The sequence below is a fragment of the Sciurus carolinensis genome, chromosome 7, assembly GCF_902686445.1.
Source record: "Sciurus carolinensis chromosome 7, mSciCar1.2, whole genome shotgun sequence".
Lineage (NCBI taxonomy): Eukaryota > Metazoa > Chordata > Mammalia > Rodentia > Sciuridae > Sciurus > Sciurus carolinensis.
In genome coordinates, this window is record NC_062219.1 from 109920728 (window position 1) to 109945981 (window position 25254).

The following is a 25254-nucleotide window of genomic DNA, read 5'->3' on the forward strand; positions in this document are numbered from 1 at the left end:
CCACAGACTCAAAACTCCCCCCCCCCAGAAATTTCCCAACTTCCTCCATGTAATTCCACTCAGCCCCTGTTACCCTCATGGCTTGGCTACATTCCTCACACTTACACTGGTGTGTGAGATAGAATTCTTCCTTCAGGCTTCTGTCTTTGTGTTTTTAGTTGTGTATCTTTGGCCAGGATCTGTTAACTTAGCAGAACCATAGTAATCATTCCTTCCCTTCCAGACATTTCCTGAATTTTCAAGACCTTTTTTTAAATTTGTTTTTGCATTTTTCTTCATTACCTAAGACACAGTGATTTACTGAGATTTAATTTTTTTCTTGAAAAAGAATTCATAGGAAATATAAGGATGATTATTATGAGAAGGGGAGAAAGAAGTCAAAGTTCAAAGGCTGCAGAACTCCATTTGTCATTGAACAGAATAAATTGAGAGTGGACAAAGAAGCCTCCTGTGAGCTTCACCCCAACTAGTTTTTCTCTTCTTCGTCACTTAACAATCTCATCACTGACTTAGGTTTTTAATGGTGTTTATTGCACAAGATACCACAGTTGTAGATCCCATCTATGAAATTAGAATTCCTTTCTTAGATTAGTTCAGATTTTCTATATTTTTCCCGCATATTCCCAGAGTGTTAAATGAATAAGATCCTGTGTTAGAGTCCAGGGTGAGCCACTATAGGAGACCTCAAGATGCAACTTCTTGCTTAAGATGGAAGCATACTGCTTTATATAAAAGTTCAGAGGTAGCTGGCAGTCCATGGTGGGTCAGTGGCTTTGCTGCACAGCATCCTCCAGGGATCCTGGCAGCAAGTCCTACCATGCTCCATATAAGGTTCCACCTATGGGTCCATTGTAGCTGCCCTCTTTTCTCCATGTAACAGCCTTGGGGAAGTGAAAACATGACATAGAGAGCAGCTGGGTTTCTTCAAAAATGCGATTATAAAGTTTCATGCATCACAATGCTCGGATTCCAGTGGCTCAAACAGTCATGCCGCCATATTCGGTTGCAGAGGGGACCAGGAAATGTAGTCTCTAGGTGAGCAGCCATGTTCCTACATAAAACTTGAGATGGGGGTTCTATCATTCCAAGACATGGGGGTGGTGCATATTAACAGTGCCTTACATAGATACCTTTTAAGTTAATATTTTGATATAGATTTCTAGGAATTATGCCTGATTTGACAATTACCTTTGCATCTTCCTATATTTTTCTAATCTTAAATACTGAATGGGAATGAAGATGCTTTCATCTTATACACAGCATCTGTGGAGAAGTTTATGTGTATAATGTTCATTGTCTTCAGAGTCATCCCACATTTTTTAGCAGAATATCTTCTTTTCTCTAATAACAGATCAATCTGTAAATTTAGATACTTAGGTATTCCTGAGGCTCTGCAGTATAAAAGGGCATTTGGGCTTCCTTATCACTATCAGGCTTAAGAAGATAACTCATAGTCCCAGTTTTTGTCCTGGTAAAAATAAATATTCTTTCTAGTTCACTGCAGTTTGCTGTAGGCTGTGTTCCAACCCAGAGAACAAGGCCCAGGAAAAAATGTAAAGTTGGTTTTTATCTCCACTAGGCAAGTGATTAAGGTCCATGTAGGAGAGGGAGGAAGTTGGTGTCAGACCCTGCTTTAGGATCTGAGAGGGGTGCAGTGCTCCCTGTTGGACTAGCTCCCCTCAGTAGTACTTGATACCTTCCATAGCCTCCCACATATGTGACTCCATGATGGAAATAGTTCTGCTTTAAATAGGCAAGTCTCACATATGTATCTAAGAAACTGTAGCATTGCAGAAGTAGAAGGCGGCTTGCCATTACACCTACTTCACACATATTTATGGAGCGTTTACTCCCTGTTGGCATTGAGCTAGGCACTGAGAATACAGCAACACAATCTCTGCCCTCATGGAGTTTTCAGCCTGGCAAGCTGGCAGGCATCAATCAGAGGACCACATGGATGTGTCATGAGAACTGGGATAAGGAAAGAGACTAAAGTAAGGCTTCATGCCCACGGCAATAGAAGGTCACCTTCCAGGCCAAAAGATGCACTTTGGCGATGAAAGAGGAAATCTAGGAATAAATAATGGGAGCAGGATTTTGAGAAACTTTTCTTCATTCCTCATTTCCACTTTTGTTATTTATTCAGAAATGTGGAGAATCTTTCCAGAGCATTTAGATATGAGGGAAGTCAGTATTTACCAGTCTGTTCAATCTCTAATCATGCCTAGGTTGAAGATTCTAACCCCTATTCAAACCTTGAAAGGGACCATTGGTGGCAGTAGAGAAGGTGGGTGACCTCACAGGTTGGCAGGCACCCAGAGGTTATCTCCAGGCACTCTGGAAGCTCCCTCTCCATGGTAACCTGTACCTGGAATTCCTTAATGGGAAAGATTCCTCATGACAGGTAAAGGTTCAGTGCCAAGAAGAACAGCTGCTCTCCAGAAGTCACCACCATGTTTGTGTATTTTTTTTAACTATTTCATTTTTGTTGACTGTTTTTTCTGGTGTCTTCATAACAGACTTGTATGTTAGGTGCAGCTCCTCCCTGGCCCAGCTCCCTGATGCTGCGACTTGAGAATGAAGGGCAGGGGTGGAGGTGGGGTGGAGGGTTTCACAGTGTTCTTAAGTTATCGATTATAAAAAAACTCTCAGGAATATATTCATCTGATGAACAAGAGTAACAACCCACCTTCCTGAGAGGGAGGGAAAGGAGCGTGGCTAGGGGAGGATAAATGCTCATATCTTCAATTGCTATTGTGCTTTGCCAATTTACAGAGTACTTTTATATTGAATAGCTTTTCTAATTAGTATAATAACCTAGTGAGGTAGGAAAGCCAATATTATCACCATTTTACAGATAAGGAAAGTGAAACTTAAGAACAGCCATTTGCTCATGGAATCCACAGTATCCTCCAGGAGCCCCCTACTCTTTTCAGAATGCCTGTAAAAAGAGGCACCAGACCAGGCCCCCAGGAAAATCTCACAATTTGGCCTCCCAAGGTAGCTTTCAGTCTTTTCATAATGAGGTTACATTTATGGCTGTGAAAGTCTATTATATGGGTGTCTACTTAAGGATCACAGATTTTTTTTTTTTTAACTTCTGCTTCAGGTTTCTAGTCTGCAACTCAATCAAAAGAAGTCAAATGAAAAGAGACCCAGAGGAATGTGTTTAGTGAAGTGTTCGTTCTTATCTCAGAGTGGAAGGTGTGTGTGGATTCGGGGGGGATACGAGGGGAACACAGTGGAAAATAAGATTTGCATAAACAGCAACTGCTTCCAGGGTGGGGACCTGTGTGATCTGTCCTGCTCCACAGTCCAGCAGAGTATCCAGAACTGGGCCCCATGGGTGATTTTATAATGGAATAGAAAATGGAGACTGAGTCCTCCTTTGAAAAGCTAAATGAAGATCCACTTCTGCCAGCAGAGGTGTGGTCACTCAGAGTTTCTTCCTATAGTGTCATTCTGTGTAAAGTTGGAGACCTTGATTCCAGGTGGGCTCATCTGTCAACCTCCCTTTTAGAGAAAGTTTTGTGTCCTCACATAGGACCTCCGCTGGTTTCCATCCTGGCATGACAGAAGGTTCTGCTGGCCAGGTCCTTCATGGTCACAGGTAGTAAATGTCCTTTGTCCAGTTGGTACTACCAGTACTTGGTAGTAACCTTGCTAACTGCCCAGGCAGATCTATTCTTCTTCTGCCCTCAGAGATGTTCTTGGAATGTTCTTTAGCTTCCCAAATTGTACATGTCCTTATTGTCTCAAGAATCATGTCAATGCTACCTCACCAGCCTTGGAGAATCCTCCTCTGCTTTGGCCAAAATGAAGCTTAAGACTTTTCCTTTCTCCTTCATTTTTTTAAGGACTTATTTTAATTTTTCCCTATTTTTCTCTTTTGTACATTATAGGTACACATAATGGTGGGATTTGTTGTTACATATCCATGCATGCACACAATGTAACAATATCTTTTGACCAATATGATTCCCCAATATTTTCCTTCTCTCTCCGCCTCCTCTTTCTCCCTTTTCCATTTCCTTTCTATCATATTTCTGCTAGCTGTCTTTGAAAATCTGTGTAATTGTGAAAAGTTACTGCATTTGTGGGAAATTCTATCTCCTAATTTTTCAGCATGATAGACACCATAAAACAGTGCACGTAATAAGAGAAGGAAAAGAAGGGAGGAGGCAGAGGGAAAAGGGAAATCCTGGGGAATGGTACTGGTCAAATTATATTGTTATATTGTGTGCATGTACACATAGGTGACAACAAATCCCACCAATATGGGCAACCGTAAGGCAGCAGAATCATAATAATCCAGCCGACGAGCTGACAAGGGGGAAGTTCTGCAAATTCCATTTTGGTTTATGGGGTTTTCTTACAATTATTCTTTCTTTTGCCAGTTTTGGTGTTCATTGGTAAACAGACTACAGTCATCACATTCTATGTCCACTCTGGGCCCAGAGGAACACTACAGTGTCCTCACCATGCAGGATCATTCACCATGAGAGTCCTAAGGATGCCCATTCTGCCAGGACTTCATATGTTCACCTTAGCCTAATGAAAGCCTAAACCTTTCAAAAAACATTCCAGTGTTTATTATGAATAAATAAATACAGTTATGTGCTTTTTTTTTTCTTTTGCATTTATAATGACAACTCTGGTGAATCCAACACTACTTCTTCTCAGTCCCAAATTTTAGTCAAGGACTACTTTTAATTCTCCCTAGAGAATTCTAGGTTTGAGTAAACGTGTGCACAGTGTGGAGGTAACTTAGCCTGACTTATGCTGATGATTTAAGATCAACTGCTTCCAAATGCAGCCCTGGTTCCTTCAGGCTCCAGATCTTTCCTGCCCAGACTGCCCTTAAACTACCCTCCTCTGGACTACATAAACATCTTACTGGTAGTCTCTTCCACTCCTTTTGTTTCCCATTATGTCAGCAGAAACTCAAGAGATGCTCCCTGATTTTTGCTATTATCAGTTCTTAATACCTACCTTCATCATCATGTTTGCAATGAGGAGGTATAAATTTACTGCTCCTGCCCATGTTAACTTAAGCCCATTATCCTTTAAGGTTAAAGTTCAAGCTATTTCTTAATTGTAAACAAAACTCTGAAGTATACGCTTGATATAAACAGATTTGCCAGAACATAATTTTTTAAATTACATACAAGTCATTACTAGAGGCTAATTCGACTATGGTGTGATCCTCAGTTCTTGGGTGTAAGGCCTAAAATTAGGGCAATTGCCCTGGTGCAGAAACAGAAGTATGGCAAGACCAGGATAGTAAGTAATTAATGCAGGTTTACTGAAAGGCAAGAGAAAGTGAAATACACCCCAGAGAGAGGGGAGGTAGATCAGCTAGGGTACAAAATGTGCCAAAATGATGAGGCGTGGGGCTTTTGTTAGAACAGACTAGGGAGGGGAAATTTGCAGTGGCATCAAACTGTAGACTGGTAGGTGGCCACGCCTCTTTGGGTCTGGTGCTTGCACTGCTGCTGCCTGCTTGGGGGAAGTCAGATGCCTGCGCTGTGAAAACGGGGTGTGCACCTGCATACTTGGGTCATTTTGCCCTTTCTGGCCTTGTGCCACCAGCAGGAGGTTATATGGTGGTCACCTGACTATTAAAGCAGCTTGCGGGTACACGTGTGACCTTGGGTATATGAAGTATGCCTGTAAAGCTACAAAGAAGTGTGAGGACCCCCCTTTGTGGCCTGTGGGTGGCGGGAGACTGGTGGCGCCACTGGGAGACTCTGAGTATCTGCCCCCCTTCCTTAGATGGATTTCTTGCACAGCCCCACCAACTCAAGGGGAGGGAGAGGATGTCTTTATGGCACTGCATGATGGGTCGAGTCCTCTGGGTCAGTTGCAGGTCAGGGGTCTTTTTACAGGTAGCCCCTCTTTCATCTTCCCCTTCATCTAACCCTGCTCATCTTTAGCTAACTACCAGTGCTAACTAAGTCACATTTACTCCTTTTTCTGAATCACCTGGTATTGGCCATGTGACCAGCTATCATCTGGATCCATCGTGTAGATCTTTAGAAAGGTTTGTGAAGTGTGAAAGAAACCAGTCACACAGTAGATCTTTGGTCATTACTTAAAATTATGCTGTTTCTACCAGTAGAGTGACCCATCTTTCTTCTCTCCACTTTAAACCACAGTGATGATTTTATAATATTAAACTTACATTTAATTGCAGTAGTATGTCTCTTGTTCAAGTTATTGAAATATGTGTATGTTAATCAGTAAAAATCCTTTGCCTGTGCACCCTGAAAAGTTGCCAGGGGACCTTGGACCCTTTCCTGAGACTCCCTGGATTTCCCATGATGCAATCCCTTCAGGCTTGTTGCCTGGACCCCCTGGTTGAAGAAGAAAGATTCTTGTGTATTTCGAGCATCACCCTTGCTCTGGGCTTAAGATTTCTTATCTCTGAAATGAAGGCTTAGGTTTTATTTTGTATGTTTACTATTTAGAGGAAAAGACAGGCTTGATTAGGAGCCAGAAATCTGTCTTTGCCTCTGGAATTGGCTTTTGGGAAAGTGTGTGAAACTCTACCTGCATTGAAGACCAGGTAGGGCCTTAAAGCAAATTGATCTGTACACTAGGACCCATCAATAACTCCAAGTGCAAGATTACTTATGGCACCATGATGGAATCATAAGAATGGATTGCCCCTCCTAAGTTCTAGCTCAGTGGTCCATAAGCAGGCTCTGATTTCATGGTTTAGAAAGTGAACACAAACCTTTTCAACAGCTGGAGACAGATGGTCTTTACAGAGGAACCTAAGGATTTAAGATGGCACCATCTTCTCTTAACATATCTCTGAATTATTTTCAAAGTTATTAGTAATCACACTAATTGAGGAGTAAGCTCAGCTATGTGTTGGCTACTTGAGTTGGTTTTTGAAAGCATATTTAAGTCACTAGGGTAAAAGTGAATTATTCTAAATTCCATGCCATTAAATTTTCTTTTTTATGAAATTGAGAAATTTGAATTGTGCATTTGGGACTACAAGGCCCTGGGAAAATAGAAGTGAACAAGACAAATGGACCCTGATCTCAAGACGCTTCTGTTGTATTTGGTACTCAATAAAAGGAAGGAATCATTAGTGACCATGATGGAAGGCAGATTAGCACAGTCTTAAATGATACAGGTTGTTGAGAAAAGCTGCTACTTACTCATTAATTATGTGATCTTAGGCAAAGTAGTTATTGTCTGTAAGCCTTAGTCTTCTTGTCTATCTGTCATATGGGGGCAACAATATTAACCTTAAAGACTATAAAAATAAATGAAGTACTAAACATTTTAATAATCTAGGAGAAACAATTTTAAAAATCTTTCTTTTTCCTAAGTAGGATCCCAGTCTTGTGGGTGGACATGATGTTGATGTATTCATATATGTACAAAGGAAAGTTATGTCAGATTTATTCCACTGTCTTTCCTATTCCTATCCCCACTCCCTTCCCTTCATTCCCCCTTGTCTAATCCACTGAACTTCTCTTCTTCCCCTCCCTGACTTGTGGTGTGTTAGCATCCACATATTAGGACATTTGGCCTTTGGTTTTTGGAGGATTGACTTATTTCACTTAGCATGAGAGTTTCCAGATTTACTGGCAAATGTCATAAGGTCATTTTTCTTTATGGCTGAATAATAATTCCATTGTGTATCTAAACCACATTTTCTTTATCCATTCATCTGTTGAAGGGTACCTAGGTTGGTTTCATAGCTTAGCTATTGTGAATTGTGCTGCTTTAAACATTGATTTAGCTGCATCACTGTAGTATGCTGATTTTAAGTCCTTTGGGTGTATACTTAGGAGTGGGACAGTTGGGTCAAATGGTGGTTTCATTTCTAGGTTTTTCAGGAATCTCCATACTGTTTTCTAAGATGGTTGTACCAATTTGCAGTCCCACCAGCAATATATGAATGAAACTTTTCCCCCCACATCTTTGCCAACATTTATTGTTACTTGTATTCTTAATAATTGCCATTCTGTTTGAAGTGAAGTAAAATCTCAGTGTAGTTTTAATTTGCATTTCTCTAATTGCTAGAGATGTTGAGCAGTTTTTCATTTATTTTTTGACTATTCATATTTCTTCTTTTGAGAAGTTATCTATTTAGTTCCTTTGCCCATTTTTGATTGGGTTATTCTTCTTTTGGTGTGAAGCTTTTTGAGTTCTTTGTATATCTTGGAAATTAAATATTATCTGAGGTATGGTTGGCAAAGATTTTCTCCCATTCTGTAGGCTCTTTCTTCACTCTCTTTCCTTTGCTATTAAGAAGCTTTTTAGTGTGGTACCATTCCATTTATTGATGTTTTATTTTACTTCCTGTGCTTCAGGAATCTTGTTGAGGAAGTCGGTTCCTAAGCCAACGTGTTGGAATGTTGGGCCTACATTTCCTTCCAGTAGGTGCATGGTTTCTGCTCAGATGCCTAGGTCTTTGATTACTTTGAGTTGAGTTTTATGCAGGGTGAGAGGAGTTAAATTTTATTCTACTACATATGGATTTTCAGTTACCTCAGTACCATTTGTTGAAGAGGTTATCTTTCCTCCAATGTACATTTTTGGCACATTTGTCTAGCATAAATAACTGTATTCATAGTCCTTGAAATTCTAGCCAGAGCAATTAGGCAAAAGATGAAAATTAAAGGTATATGAATAGGAAAAGAAGAGCTCAAACTATCTCTATTTGCCAATGACATGATTCTATATTTAGCAAACACAAAAAAACACTGCCAGAAAACTTCTAGAACTCATAAATGAACTCAGCAAAGTAGCAGGATACAAAATTAACACCCATAAATCAATTGCGTTCCTATATACCAGTGATGAATCAGCTGAAAGAGGAAAACTATCCTGTTCGCAGTAGCCTAAAAAAATACTTTGGAATCAATCTAACAAAAGAGGTGAAAGTCCTCTACAATGTAAACTACAGAACACTAAAGAAAGAAATAGAGGAAGACCTTAGAGATGGAAAGACTTCCCAGCTATTTGGACAGGAAGAATTAATAATGGCAAAATGGCCTTGCTACAAAAAGTACTATATGGATTTAATGCAATTCCTATTAAAATTCCAATGATGTTCTTCATGTAAATAGGAAAAACAGTCATGAAATTCATTGGAAAAATTAGAGACATAGAATTGCCAGCAATCCTTAGCAAGAAAAGCAAAGCAGGAAGCCTCACAATACCAGACCTTAATTATACTACAAAGCTATAGTAACAAAAACAGCATGGTATTAGCACCAAAACAGGCATAAAGACCAATGGAGTTGAAAGTCTTTATCATAAAGAAATGAAAAATGTTTAGAAAATAGATGTGTTTAACCTAGTTTAAACATTACACAGGTATTAAAACATCACATGGCACATCATATGTGTAACTTTTATGTTTTTAATGTATCAATTTTATAAGAAATTTAATTTAAAAATAACACTTACCTTTTTATCTATGAATAAATAAAGATGATGCTTTATAGTGACTTTGGAATAATACCTGGCATGGTAATTACTCAATATGTGATATCTCTGATTATGAATAAATTGGAATCACTAATAAGAATAAACAGAATTATAACAAAAGAAAAAAAATGGCTGGCTCGGTTCTTCCCTCAAGTTCCTTTTGGAGCACAAAGAAGACCATCTTTTTCATGCTAATTGAAACTGTTTGAAAGTCTTCATATCACTGCACGGTCTCTCCCTCTCAGACTAAATCACTCAGATCTCCCTTTCCACTTATTTTAGGGCCTTGCCTTCTTTCTGAACCACCAGCAGCTTCTTACCCTTTGAATACTTTTTAAAAAGTAGATCAAAACCTACAGCTGCTTCTGCCTCACTTGGGGAACTGGTTTTAAACATACATTCTTGTTTGGGAGCTCCAGGAATCTGGGTTTCCAATAGCAAAACCAACAGATTTTCATGCACAGACTAACTGTGGATATAGCTTGAGACGAGATTCTGCTTTTGAGAAACAGCCTTGCAAACCTGGGCCTATAAAATAAAGGCAGTTGCTATATACTGGACAGATGTCAAGGGCTGGTATTAGCCAGCACATACCTGTTAAAACATGGAACTAACTCCCTGCTTCCATTCCTAAATAACTACATCCTGGAGCCCATGAATGCCCCACATCCCCTCCTCTCCCTCTTCCAAACCCCAGTGTGCTAATGGCTGCTCTGGAACTGTAGGCACTGATATTTTTAACACCACCTTTGGAAAAGATTGTAGGAAAAAAAGATGACAGTTTCGCTCCTGGGTTTCATACACACACACACACACACACACACACACACACACACTGTATGCACATGTGTGTGGACCCACACATCCCCCAGAGACATCTACAGCTTGCTAGCCTAGCCCCCCAGCATCTTTTACTGAAGAGAATGAACAGGATGGCAAAGGCTGCCAATCCCCAGGTTATGATAAATTAACTTCTCTGCCTATTATTTCCATAAGAAGTTACAGCATCTTGGCAGTAGAATTAATTCTCCAAGGCTCCTTTGGAACCAGTGGAATCCCATTTTAAATACAACTATGCAGGGATCTCTCACCTCTTTATAACACATTTACCAAATGCCTGAGGATCGCTGCTATTTGTTCTTCAGGATTTAATTCACCTTGCTTTGTGTGCTTTTTTTTTTTTTTTTTCCAATCATATTCATCTAAACCTGGAGTTTTCACTCTGTTCTTCTATGTCTTCAGCAAAAGCCCTTTTAACCATTAAAGGTTCTTCTGGTGTGCCAATTTATTTTTGTCTAAAAAGAGTAAAGTGTTTCTAATGTTTCCTGCTCCCTTTTTAAAAAATTATTTTCAGAGGGATGGTACTTAAGGGATCCTATGCCTTTAAATGCTCCCTTGAATGGCATTGTTCTGACTTCTCCAATTTAGAATGATTAATTAGCTCACCTTTACTGCCAAGTCCTGGCTATTACAGCACTGCCCAGTGCTCTTCTGGCCTAGAGTTTCATCTTCCCTGGAACTGCCCTTGATCTTTCAAGGCCTTGTGTGGGGTAAGGAGCATTTCACTGGAAGTACTAAGGCATGGTTTCTGCTCCTACTTCTATTAAGCAGCCGTATGATCTCCACCAAGACTCTGAATCATTCTGTGCCATAATTTCTTCATTTATAAGGATGAGAATATCAGCCACTAGTGTATGCAGAGTGCTTGTTATGTCCCAAGTGCTCACTCATCAATGTACATGACCCATCTCATTCAGCAAGCCTTTTGGAGCTCTTACTAGTCTTCAGACACATTTGGAACATACATCATTCTCACAGCAACCCTGTGAAGGAGCTGTTCTTATAGTTCCCATTTTACAGATGAGAAGACTGAGTGTTTCAAAAGCAAAGTCATTGAGCAGGATTTTCCTATGTTAAGGGGCAGAGCAAAACATTGAACCCAGTATGATATGATAACCAAGCCAATGTTTATAATCACATATATACTACCATGTCCCTGATCCACTTGGTCTTAGAGGACAAGCAGACTTTAGGCAAGGAGCGGGGAGTGCAGAAGAGTTTGATCAAAGTTCTGCAGGCAGAAAAGTACAGAGCACTGCTTCTCAACAGGGGACGATCCCCCTCTTCAGGAGACAGCAATGTCTAAAGACAGTTTTTGTTGCACAATTGGGGGTGCTACTTGTATTTAGAGGATGGAGGTTGGGGCCAGCACCAAACATCCAACAGTTCAAAACCCCCAGCCCCATCCAGCAAAGAATTACAAGTCTCCAAATGTCAATAGCACCAAGGTTGAAACACGGCTTTCTAGAGCAGGACATACTGTTTGTGTATCTCCAAAGGAGACAACTGGCAGTCTTTTGGTGTTGTCTAGTTGCTAAAGAACCCACATATGTCTCACACATGTCCACTGGGTAAGAAAGAATTCAAACTCTAAGGATGTGGGGTATAGTGAGATTCAATAGCTCTCCTTGCCATCAAGCAAGACCTTGGTTTTTATTAATCAAAACTAGTTGAGTGAAAAGGTTTTCCAGCTGTGTGATTTCTCACAAGAAAACTTAGCAGCTAACTAGAGGAAAAACATACAAATTCCTGGCTGCAGCCGGGAGTAGTGGGGCATGCCTGTAATCCCAGCAGCTCAGGAGGCTGAGGCAGGAGGATCTCAAATTCAAAGCCAGCCTCAGAAAAAATGAGGCACTAAGCAACTCAGTGAGACCCTGTCTCTAAATAAAATACAAAATAGGGCTGGGGATGTGACTCAGTGGCCGAGTACCCCTGAGTTCAATCCCTGGTATTACCTCACAAAAAAAAAAAAAAAAAAAAAAAAAAAAAAATCCAGGCTGCACATTAGCATCATCTAGGAAGCTTTGAAAAATACCATTGTTCAGGTGTCAACTCCAAAGATTCTGATTAGCTTGGTCTGGTGAGCCTTGGTGGTTCCAGTTTGACAGTCACTGACTTTGGGCAGTTGAGTAGAATTTAGATCAAATAGTAGCTTTAGAGATGAGTTGAACATTAAAAACTAGCCATTCAGCATAGGGGACTTTAAAATGCTTCTAGTAGCCTTCAGGAGATTAATTACCCGAACCTAATCATGAGGGAACAACAGACAAACACAAATTGAGGCATTTGTCTCAAGTTTTATGGGTATTTCTACAAAATATTTGACCTGTATAGCTCAAAAAATGTCAAAGTCAAAGACTCAGGACTATGCCAGACTAAAGGAGACTAAAGAAACATCAAGACTGAATTGGGTACATGATGTGGGGTTTTCTTTTGCTATAAAGGATGCTAATAGGATAATTAGCAAAAACTAAATGTGTTTGTAAATTACAGTAGTCTATCACTGTTAATTTCCTGATTTTGATTACCGTACAGTGGTTATGTTCTTTGGCCTTATAAATACAGCATATCTGCACCTGTTCTCCAATGAGTTTTAAACAAGTATGTGTGAGAGAAAGAGTCTGGGGTCTGTAATGGAGAAGGTTGAATGGTAAAGCCATATAAGATGTTAGTACTTGGGAAATCTGGGTGAAGGTTATATAGGAATTCCTGTATTATTCTTTTTATGCAACTTCTCTGTAAATCTTGAAATTATCCCAAACTACAAAATTAAATTTTTCAAAGGGTGATAGGATTCCTATCTCTAGAGTTGAGACTAAGATACATTTTCTCTTTTGTGGATGACTTAGGTGACATCTCTTGTGCAAAGAGGGAATGAATAGAAATGAACAAGAGATGGCCCGAAGGTTACTTGTGTTTGATTTTTACACTCAGGGAAATCCAGCTGTGACTTCTAAGCTAAGAGGTCCTCCTAAATGGGTTTTCCTGGTAGAACTCAGTAGCCTCTTCAGGCAGCATCTTTGAACACCTCATGTTCAATCAAGTTCATCTGAGTCAGCACTTCTGGTCACTTCCAGTCTGCCGTTTTTAGCACTGTCATGGAGAATACAGTCCTTTTCTTTTTAAATCTTTTACCATAAAGTGGGGTGAGGGAGAAGAAAGGAAGGAAGGAAGGAAGGAAGGAAGGAAGGAAGGAAGGAAGGAAGGAAGGAAGGGAGGGAGGGAGGGAGGGAGGGAGGAAGGAAGGAAGGAAGGAAGGAAGGAAGGAAGGAAGGAAGGAAGAAGGGAGGGAGGGAGGGAGGAAGGGAGAGAGGAAGGAAGGGAGAGAGGGAGGAAGAGGGAGGGGAGGAGGGAGGGAGGGAGGGAAGGGAAGAAGGAAGGAAGGAAGGTGGGTAGGTTGGGTGAGTCAACTGAATATAACCCTCCAGTGCATTTCCCTTCTCTACCCACTCCCTCTGGCCAATATAAAAAAGATATTTAGGGGGAGAAGAGGGTGCAGGGACTATTCCTCGTTTGTAGACAAAAAAAAAATGTAGAAAAATTAAAAGTTATTTTCTAGGAAGAAAGTGAAAAAAGTTAAGTGGGTATTCATGGCCACAAAAGTTCTTTGTCTACTTTGGAGAAAGTAATATATTTTTATTGCTTTCTGTAATCCATGGATGGGGCGTCCACACCCTGATTTGCCCCAGACAGTCCTGGTGGGCACCTGTCCTTCAGGCATAATTATCAACACTTTACACTCCAACTGCCCAAGTTTGAATATTAACCCATAGGCATCTATCTTTAAGGAAAACCATGTCTCCTCCATCAGGAGCCTAATTAATGCCAAACATGGTATTTTACTCAGATCATTGGGCTTCATAAGACAACAGTTGGCCAGAATTGGGTCAATGACCATGTGGAAATTTGCATCCATCTGAGATAGAACAGAGATTGGATGTGTGAATAGAAAGCAAACATGTTCCACAAATGAAACAATAAAAGGCTTAAGAACAGGGAGTCAATTGGAAGAGAGCAGTTTTGCTGACCTTTCCTTTTTTCCTCAACCACTGTGCTAAATTACTTTTTCTTTTTCTGATAGAACAAAGCTGTGTTTCCCCCTTGTCCTTACAAGCAGAGCCCTCATACGCAGCCTGCATCTGTGTTCCATTTTCACAAAAGAGCTGATAGTACTGACAGGATCTGCTAAGAACTTAATGAAACTCACATCCCGCTTCAGAGGAAGGTAACCCAGGTAGGAAGATGCCACAGGCCACCTCAGCAGCTTTCAACCAACTCTATCCTGGTCCAGCTTGCAAAATGGCACCCCCACCCGCTGCTCTGTTAACTCATCTGGGTGAGATCAATTTTAGCTGCTGTAAGCCAAAGGGATGATTGAATGCAGTTCAGAGAGTTTCCAATGCAATTGCAACTCCCATGCTCGAACACTGAAAAACTGCTGCTTAAATTCCTAATTTATGAGTGTAGGATGGCTCCTTTCAAACACAGACAGGCTTTTGTACTTAAAGTGTTCCCCAAAGTAGCAATCTGTGGGAAACACCATGTATAGCTCATAAGATCGGAGACAAGATCCATTTGATGGTGACTAGATCTGAGTTTAAAGGCATTCCTCCAGTTGCAGCTGAAGTGGGGAGATTGACAGTTCTTGTAGCTGCCTCTTGTGATGAAGGAACATGTACATCCCAGAGTCACAGGCACTCTGGCTGTCCCCACCTGACGTCCTCCTGGATACAGGTGCTGCTTCTCCTGTTGGGGGCTTGCCTCTCCTCATGCATTATATTTGTAGCTAAATATACTCAATAATCAGCACTACTGATGTTCATAACTGTTACAAGGGGTATAGAATCAAACCTTGACCCCACTTTTTTCCCCCCTCTCATTCTTCATTTGGGAAAAGAAACAGGTTCACTGAAGTGGTTATGGCCTCAGAGTGGTGATTCCACTTGTGGAACATCTTCTATATTGTAGGCAAATTTTAGTCCTTGCTGGCTATTCTGTAGGTGTCCTTTGCATGGGTGGAGCATGGGAACTAACCAGGCTCCAAGAGACAGTGGCCAAGAGCCTGTCTGCGTCTCAATAGCTGAGAATCCAAGTGAAGGTCCCAGTTTAGTGGCCATCCCAACAAGCACTTTGTCATCACAGGCCTCTGACATTCAAGTAACTTTTCTTTCTTAAGAATAACAAACAAGGCAATGTTCATGCCCAGCTAACAAGAAAAGTATTTGTGATGTTTACTGACAAGCTGCTAAAAGAGCTTGTACATCTGAGTGACTTCAAGGAGGTCTCTGTGAGAAGATGCAGAAACAAGTCCAATCATGGCAAACCTGACTGCTGTCTTGCATTGTGAGTGCATCCTCATGAGCTTTAGAGGGACACAGAGGCGCCCACTTCATCCCACAGGCTCAGGATTCAAAAGCAGTAATGTCCTTTGAAACTGTAACCTTAGCCACTTCCAGCCTTTCTCTTAGTACCACTTCAGTCAATTCAGTCCAACCCCAAATGGATGTCAACACTGTCAAAGCACTGAGATGTGACTGTTGGGAGGGAAGGTGGCCTGGTTAAAATTTAGCCAACTGAACATTCACTATTGTTTCCTTGGCTTCTAGCCCCCCGTCATCCCTTTCCCTCCCTCCTGGTTGTGGTAGGGGGTCATGTTTCCACCTGCTCCCCTCTGCAAAGGCCATGAGGTTGTCCCCTTTCTACCTTGTCTTGGCCCCAAGTTGTCCTTGGGTCTCTTGCTTTCTTGGGCTGCATCTGTGCTTCTCTTGGAAGAACTGAGGAAGTCCTTTGTGACACTCTAAAACTTTGGGAATGTCCACAGAGGCTATCGTGGGGTCTGTCTGCCTGGACGGCCACATAACCATGTCCACTCTACTGTTCCTATACAAAAGGAATGTGGGAGGGGTTTCCGAAGCTGGCTGCTTTCCCAGTCACCATCCCCTTCAGGAAGTGAGGCACAAGGACTATCTCAGATTTCTCAACTCACTTGGATTCCAGAATCCTACCTGTCCCCCACACTTTGGAGGTTTTGACCAAGATTGTGGTGGGATGCAAAGTCCATATTCAGAGACCCACATCAGCATATTAACATTATTGCTCCCCTTTCCAAATCTCTCTCTCTCTAATCCATGGTCTAGAGCACTTTCATCCTCTCTTTAATGGGGACAACTGACTTTGCAAATATACTTCCAAATATTGCATACGGACTGCTGAACCTCAGTTTTAGGATTCAGAAGCCAAGAATATGCCCCTTTTGTTTCCTGCCTCCACAATCAAAAATGTAGATGACCCACATTTAGCTCTCTGGATAATGGAGTTCCATAAAAGGCACCATCAGTTGATACATCCCTCTGCAAATGCTATCCATGTTCTAAAAACAGAAGTTCCCCAGCAAACATTCTGACTTTATCAAAGGTTTGCAGGCTGAACACCTTCTTGTCTGAACAGCTCTGTTTTCATCTTTCTTCACAAGCTGGAAGGCAGCTAAAATGATGCTGGAAAGTACATGCTAAAATAATCAGTCCCCATTTTTCTTGCTGCATAATCCACAATAAATCTCAACATTCTACCTCATTAAACCAAAAATCTCACCATCTTTACCAGTATTTTATCCTTTCACAGAGCCAACTACAGACCAACTTTGCCCTAAGAACCAGATGCTGGGATCAGGCTTGTTTACAAAAGAAACACAAAATTACGACTTTATTTTTCCTTCACCACATTCTTAAAATGTGGTGATCATCCAAAGAGGAGATGATCATGATTAGCCCAAAAGTCACCTTTCCTTTTAGAGAAAATGCCCATGTCACAGCTGGACACACCCATTCACTTAAGTTGATATTGATTACATCTCTTCTGCACTAAGAAAATGTCTTAATGGTCCTGAGATATTTATGATCCCATTTACATCTTTCCATGCATATAATCTAAGCATTTGTTAAATGCTGCACAGGATTTTTTCCTCATGCAATCAAAGAGCTATGATAGTAACTTCCAGTTATTCTATCTAGAATGAAAAGATTAACTTTAGCAAAGGAAAAATCACTTAGCTCCTTAGCTCTTATTTTCTTTATCTGAAAAGTGGTAATAGTATTGCTTCTCCTGCACACCTCAGAAGGTTGTGAACATCAATATAAAATCAATATAAAAGGTAGATAGCATATGTAAAAGCAATATATAAACCCTGAAATGCTACACAGATACCCTGATGTTAATGCTATCAACATCATTGGTAACATTCCCAAAATATGTTTTCATGGATGAAATAAAGAGAGTAGATTTCCAAGATAAAAGGTGATGGCCCCAATTGCTTCCTTGGCCAAAAAAACCAGCATAACATTGGTATCATCAGGAAGGGTGCCGAGAAAAACATGTACCTACTTCTAACATTTTGGAACACCAGTTCCCAAAGTAAATAATCATTCAGCCGTGGTTGCCATTCCTTAGAAAAACACAGCCAAGGCCTGTGGAGGCAGAGGGCAGGATAGCTTTCGTCCATCTTTCCCATAGCACCTGGCACCTGTGCCCTTTTGGATATCCTGCACAGATGTGGATGTGGCCCCATAAACAAGCAGGACACCAACAGTACAGTAGCGTTGTGGGAACCGAATGACATAATAGAGGAAAACAAGCCTGCATAATTCTAATTTTAACATTAAATTGGAACTAAATGATGAGTTCCCTTCCTTAGAATTGATGGATGATTTCTTTTAAAAAAAAAATCTTTTTTTCGGTTGATGATTAGGTTTCTTTCTTTCCAGTTTCTTTCTTTCTTTCCTTGGTTTACCTGGTTTCTTCAGTGCCCTGTGAACTCACTGTTAGTTTGAACCACAAGGAATTACTAGTATTTGATGGGTTTTGACCTTCATAAAATGTAATTTCATACAGTTCAACCTAATATAATCTAGACAAGTCCCTGGCGGCAGACTTCTGGCTCAAAATAGCAGACTTAGAAAGTGTTGAAATTGTCTCTCTACCGAAATCTCTCTGAAATGACAGGAACAAATATAAGAAGCAATCCATAGCGTTGGAAGTAGGAGAAAGTGACAGGAGCAGATCAGAATGCTTTTGGAAGGCAGCAGTTACCAGGTGCTCTAGGGGCAGGAGCAGGAACAGGACATTGCAGGGCTACTGTTATCTCAGGTCTCTCTCTCTCTCTCTCCTCTCTCTCTCTCTCTCTTTCTCAGCTGGGCATCTGTTAACCAGATAGAAAAACATTAGTTCCACAGGGCGGCCCCAGAGGAAGGCAGGGGCCACCCTGTCTACTTTCAGACTGTTGGTCTCAGTATTTACCCCCAGGCTAATTCTGTGTGTAAACAATCCTTTGAAGTGCAGAATAAGCCTTACTGTGGCTCCTTGGGGGCCACTGGGGCTGAAAGAGAGGCAGAACTGAGCCTGAGGGGACTTGAGGCCAAACAGCTTCCCAAATGGGGAGGCAACTCTGCCTGCCGCAGGCTCTTCACCCCAGAGTTTCTTCCTAGTTATTCAAATCAATATTTTGATCATTTCTCCCCAACCCCCAGTGTTTCTGGTTTTTAGAATTCCTGGGTATGGAATTTCCAACTAGTTAGATATGGATATTTTCTATCAGCCTGTTTGTCTTCCACATTTTCTAGTTGGTCTTTTGACTCTATATCTCCAGAGTGATCGTCAACTTGTTTTTCAGGTCTTCGACCTTTTTCTCAGTTGTGTTCATTCACCTCATCTACTAAATACCTCCCCCAAAGGCTGCAAGCACAAGAATTCTTACTTTGTTCTAAAGATCCCTTCTTTTCCATGGCAGCTTGTTCTTGTCTTACTGCTGACATAACCTCTAACATCATTTCAAGTACAGCTATCTTCAAGGGTCAGTCCCGGAATCCTGCACTCAGGTGACTTCCCAGCTCCTGTGTGCTGAAGCCTGTGGTACATCCCACCCATCAGCCCTCAGAGTCGTCTGCCAGGTACAGTGGGATTTTCCAGCATGTGCACAGCACACATCCCCACCTCTGAAGTGGCAGCAACAGAGCACTCTCAGCTGAGTCCCCCATAAGCATAGCCCCGGACCAAAGAGAGTAGAGGGTCACCTCCCAGGGATGGTGCTCATCCAATGACTTGCATGACTGCTCTATAAGAGGAGAGGGGGATTTAAGAGCCTGATTTGGAGGCATATCTGAAGAGCCAGCCCTTCTTCACCACTGTCCTGGGTCTGCAAAAGCTTTTGTTGGCATTGTGTCAAGGCCAGCTCCTCAGCCCAATCTTGGGTCCCTGCACACTTGCAGGTTTGATCTCAAGCACTCCCCAAAGAAGTGCCTTCCTCCACACAAATGCCCTTCTCAGATCCATCTGGAGAACCCAACCTACCAATGCAGAAAGGCAGGTGGTGGGAATGTATGCAAGTGACACTCTTCCACCATCCTTCTTGGCCAATCAGCCTCATTTTAATTTTATAAATGCACAGCCAAAGATTACCAGGTTCTTGAGAAAAATCAAAAGCAAGACACATAACTACTAGATAACCAAGAGTGCAGTGAACTCAGAGGATTCAGAGACCTTGTAGAAGATAGACAAGAGCCTTTAAAAATTCTGCTTTATATCCTCCAAAAGATGTAAAAGGCTCTGACAACTGTAAGACAAGAACTAGCTACTATGAAAAAGGAGCTATGTTGCAGAACCCAGAGGCAGGTTTCAGTTGAAGAGGTGAATGAACTCAACTAAGGAATAGGTTGAAGAGCTGAAAAACAACTTGATGAGAACTCTGAGAATATAGAGTCAAAAGTCAGAGATGCAAAATATCAAAGATAAACTGATAGATGCAGGAAATCACAAATCCAACTAGGAATTCAAAAAAACGGAAATAAAAGAGGGCAAGAAATTATCAAAATATTAATGTGAATAGCTGTGAAGAAATTATGAAGAAAGGCACAAGAAGAACCCCTGCCATGCTCCACAGAAAGGATTGGCAGTGTTTTTTTCTATAAAGAACCAGATAGTAAATATGGTAGGTTTGGGGACCCACACATCTTGATTCTGTATTGTACCATAAACCCTTCAATACCCAACAAATAGAAGTAACTATGTTCCAGTAAAACTTGATTTACACAAACAGGCAACAAACTGAATTTGGCTTATGGTTTGCTGACCTCTGCCTTCCAGGAATAATGGGAACAAGCTGAGACACACTGTTTTCAAGTCAGAACTCCAAAGAGTAGGGAAAATCTGTAAAGCCTCCGAAGATGGAATCAGGTGAGGATCATGCTTAGGCATAGCACAGTTGGCTAGAAACCATGGTGCTATATTCTGGGAGAAACAAAAGTGATTCTTAGCCTGGGTTCTGCTGTCAGTCAGAAGTCGAGATTGATGGCAACATACATATAAATTTGGCAATGGAGCCACACAGACATTTGCCACGTCTCACCTTTGCAGGGCAGGGGTTGCTCAAAGACGCCCTCTCCATACATACACACACACACAGCAGAAAGTAGTGATCCAAGGTTGAAATGAAAGACTGTCCTATAACACGACTACTAGTTGAGTAGTTGAAAGTGGGACAGGAATTCCAAGGGCTCACGGGCTGTGGCCCACAGAGGACATTCGATACAGTAACTCAAATGATACCATCGGAAATGCAATTATGTGGTGTCACCCACGAGACAAAGGCTACATCTCTTCTCTTCGACAAGAATAGAAGGGCATTTAGAAATTCTAAGAAGAATAAATGATGCAGATGTGATTCTTTCATCAAAGGAGTGGAAATGTGGACCCTGGATAGAGTGAATAAAACTCCATCATGGGAGTGTTTTCTGAAATAGAAAATCCAAATTCCCATAGGTCAAGAAATTTAAGGAGAATTAGAAGTGTTTTCTCCCACGTGCTGCTGATTTTCCCCTGACACTGCTTCTAATTTTACATGATATTTTACAAATTTTTCTTTTTCTAGGATTTAATTCCTAATTAGTCTCAGGTTTTTTTAATTTGGTTTGGTTTTTTTACATTAGACAATAGAGGTCTTAAAATTTTACTTCAATGTCAGTGTTACCATTGGATTTTTATGAAACAGGTAACAGGTATTATACCTAGAAGCATACAACTTTTTCTTAGGACTTTTTATTAAAACTTTCAAAGATTCCTTTAGGAAACTAATATTTCTTGTCTTTTCTAAAATTCAGCCAGTAGTTTAATTCTTTCTTTCCAATATACTTAGGTAAAATGTCATGTTGGTTATTAAATAAAAATATTCATGGCAATTACCTTTGATGGATGGGGTCTTCTTGTGAGTGTTATATTTGTATATGCTTTTTCAAGTGGTCTACTATGATCATGTGGTCCTTTCAGGTTACAATATGGCTCATAGCTACAACTTGGCAAATGTGTGAATATTTCCAACACTGGCCCATAACCTTTAATGAATCACTTACTTTCTTTTGGCCTTGGTTTTATGAAATGAGAAATTGGGATGAAATTTATATTTGAGATTTTCTTTAAAAATTATCATTTTAGACCTGTGTGTGTGTGTGTGTGTGTGTGTGTGTGTGTTGTTTTTGTATTATTCAAAGTCTTGCATTATTCACAAGGTTGAAATCTGCCAAAGAAGTTTCTTAAATAAATGTTGCTGTGAGGTCTATATATTTTGTTGTGTCTGTACCTCTGAGTTCCAAGTTCTAGTGCAGTTTTGCCTGCAACCAGTGACAAGGCCCCAGGTGCATTGCCTCCCTGCTCAACTTTGATATAAAGGATGGGAATAGGTCATCACCAATGTCCTTTCTAAGAATAGGTCAAAGTGATACAGAGAGAAAACATTGCTTGGGACCTTTGGAAAAAGTAATTTAATTTGAGTGAAATAAAGAAGTCTGATGTTTATATTCATGTTGTAGAGTCTGAGAATGATGTCATTCTTATGAATGTACTGCTTGGTCTCCAATGTACATGATTAAGAGATATGAAATGAAGATAAATTACCTGGGGATACTCATGGGCAGGTTGGGGTTCACCTTACTGACATTTTTGCATGAAGCTTGCACCACTTGAATATCTCTTCACATTCTCTTCTTCATTTGGTTTGTAGGACCCTCCAACACAATGTCCCAACTACTCAATGGGTTTCTCTCTTCCTAGAGGAAAGGAACCCAGTGAAAACAAAGACTTTGTAAAGAACAAGATAATGTCATGATTGCAAGAACAAAGGCAACAGGAATAATTACCAACCATACTCTAAGAACATATTAATTAACACAAAGAACTGAAAATCACTAACACCTGAGGATGGTTTTGGTCATTCCCAGTTGCACAATCATATAAATTAGTTTATTTAGGGAGTGCTTAAATCTTAAATGGTCCAAACCATGTCTTCTAACCTGATACTTCTCAAACTTAAGTGGGATACTGATTATCTGAGGACTTTGTTGGATTGTAGACTCTGAATCTGTGGGACCTGAGATAATGCTTCTTTGACAAACTTCCAGGGATGCTTACTGATGGGGGTCTGCAGTCCATAGGTTGGGCTCTAAGAATGGATAGTACTTAAAGATTGTTTATATTCAGGAGGATCTGGTAAGTGTTAGTGATTATTGTTTCTGAGAGATACAAGACTTCCAACTCTCTGTGCTCATGTGCTGTAGTACCAAGAGCTGACCAACAGCAGCCAGATATCTTTTAAGTAGACTCCTTCTTATGAACTCATTTTGGAATTTTAGGCACCCTTAAAACTTATTTTTTTAACTCTCATTAGAATACAATTGCATAGCCTTTGGTAATGAGAGCATCAGTGGAATGTGCATGATTTGTTCCTGAGAACTGCAGAGAAGATCTAAGCATTTGAACAGGTTCTTTCCAAACACAGTGCTGTCATGTCTCTCCAGTGGGCTGAGAGCCACTATCTAGGAATCACTGATTCTGGGGAACCAATTGTGACCACATAACCAGTGTGCCAAGATAGTCCCAAGGTTGTAGCACAGCAAATAATAGCTCCCCTACTTCAAAGTATGCAGGGTTGGACAATGCATTACATGGTCTTCCTAATTATAGTGGACTCTGACATAGGCTACTGGCTTCACGCACTGTCTCCGACTCTCCCCAAACTTTCATTTCTACCACGTGGGGAAAAAATAATCTACATGGAACTTTCATCGAATCACCTGGGAATGATTTTGGCCTTAAATCAGGCTTATTTAAAAAAAATATTGAGCTTCTGTATAGAAGCCCCCATGCCATTCACACAAAATGAGGAAATACAGTTCCAATTCTATGATAAAAATTTATAGGTGCTTCTAGTCCAAACTGCCAATATGAAGCTCTCACCCTGTTGACAGATGCAGCCTCTTCTGAATTTCCAACCAACTTTTCCTAGAATTATACAAGAGTTTTTCATGCTGCTGCTAGCCTTTGAGATATACCTGAGCAAAACTAACTCAAGACAAAAGATGTGTCCATTCCATTGGATGAGATGCACCAAAAGCAATAAAGTCAAATTGACCAGCTTCCCCCCACCAGAGGCAGGTTGGCCTGGAAGTTCAGAGCATAACTCCGGGTGCCAGAATCTGCATTCCGTCACTGTCTAGCTGGCCACCTTAGGCAGTGTTTCTTTTCTTTTAATCTATTTCTTCATTTGCCTTGTAAGTTTATTGTGAGAATGAAGTTAAATTAGCATTTATGAGGGCTTTAGAGAAGACTTGGAACATAGAAAACATTTGAACCTTAGCCATTATTAGCTCTACCTGCAACACTTACTTGTTCATAAATACCTAAGTGGAAATTTAACTACTGTGTAAAACTACAGTCCTAACTGTACTCAGTGTTAGGATAACCATAGAATACATTTTGGTTTTAGTAAATCCACTTCAACCTCCCTAGATGTTGACTGTCATGTTCCAAGCTGGAAAACTTCCCTTTAGGTATCTTGTCTCCTGAATTTGTGATGAGTTGATAGAGTCATTTTATGGGTTGAGATAGTCAAAGAATTTTAAAAGAGAAATTTAATTTTATATAAGGTTGAATCACCAATATGCGTTCTTTTCTTATGTCATTAAATCAGAACAGAGAAAGCAGACCCTAAATAAAATAGAGGAGTTGAAATAAGAGGGAAGAAAAGGGCCAGTAGAAAGATCAGTAGGAGCATAAAAATTTCACTTTCTTTTTAGATTCAATGACTGAGTCATAAAATAATTGTTCATTTCTGCCTCTTACAAGAATGCAAATGCCATTTCAATTTCATAGGGAAAATAAGTTAGAGTAATAGCACACTGCCTTTGAAAAGCTTACTTTGATCATATGCCAAATGGGAAAATGAATGGATTAAATTTTAAATTGCCTGTCTTCAGAAGGACGTGATGTGGAGCATATTTAGGATTTAGCCCTTTAATTTAACATTAAACTTCCTAAAAATGTCCTCATCAATTATTGACAGCCTGTTATTAAAGCAGGCTTTACCTCAATCTTGAGAGGCTAAAATACCCTTGTTTTCAGAAGTTCACTTTCTACCTCTTTCAGCTACAATGCTACGTGGCATTCTGGAAAAGAGCAATATCCCAAACGAGTCTGAGCTGAGAGCAGTTTGTCATGTTCGCATCAGCAAGCTCCTGACCCATAGTTTAGAATTCACAGGAGTTGTATTCACTGAGGCATCTCATTATGAAAATGAATGTAAGCACTGCGTAAGTGCTGACTGCAGCAAAATCACAGATCTCATTTCTTTTGCATTTCCTATAATGTAGTAGGTATTTAATAATGGTGGTTCTAGTGCTTCAAAACCATTCCTAGAGAAATATGGCTTTGGACCAACGATTATTTTTTATCTTCTTTTTCAACCACTGAGAACACCCTTCTTCAGAGAAGACATCAGATTAATGTGGTACATAAATCCTATGATTACGTTGCCTGCCTGGGGCGACAGGTTTCTTCTGAAGTCACCTACCCCCATGCATTTCCATGCATCTCAATTCTCTTTGTCCACCATTTCTTCCCTGAGGACTTTCTTAA

The 25254-nt window shown here is 40.5% G+C and overlaps 1 protein-coding gene and 1 long non-coding RNA gene across 5 annotated transcripts in view; one reads left to right on the forward strand and one right to left on the reverse strand.

Moving 5' to 3' along the window:
- Nucleotides 1-25254, forward strand: part of Rcan2 (regulator of calcineurin 2) — a 259527-nt gene that overhangs the window by 199469 nt on the left and 34804 nt on the right. The gene's annotated exons all lie outside the window — the stretch shown is intronic.
- Nucleotides 1-25254, reverse strand: part of LOC124988989 (uncharacterized) — a 135223-nt gene that overhangs the window by 18879 nt on the left and 91090 nt on the right. For all 3 annotated transcript variants that reach the window (XR_007109533.1, XR_007109531.1, XR_007109532.1), the window contains exon 4: nt 22240-22391. This is a non-coding gene — a long non-coding RNA (uncharacterized LOC124988989). The remainder of the gene's footprint in view (nt 1-22239; nt 22392-25254) is intronic.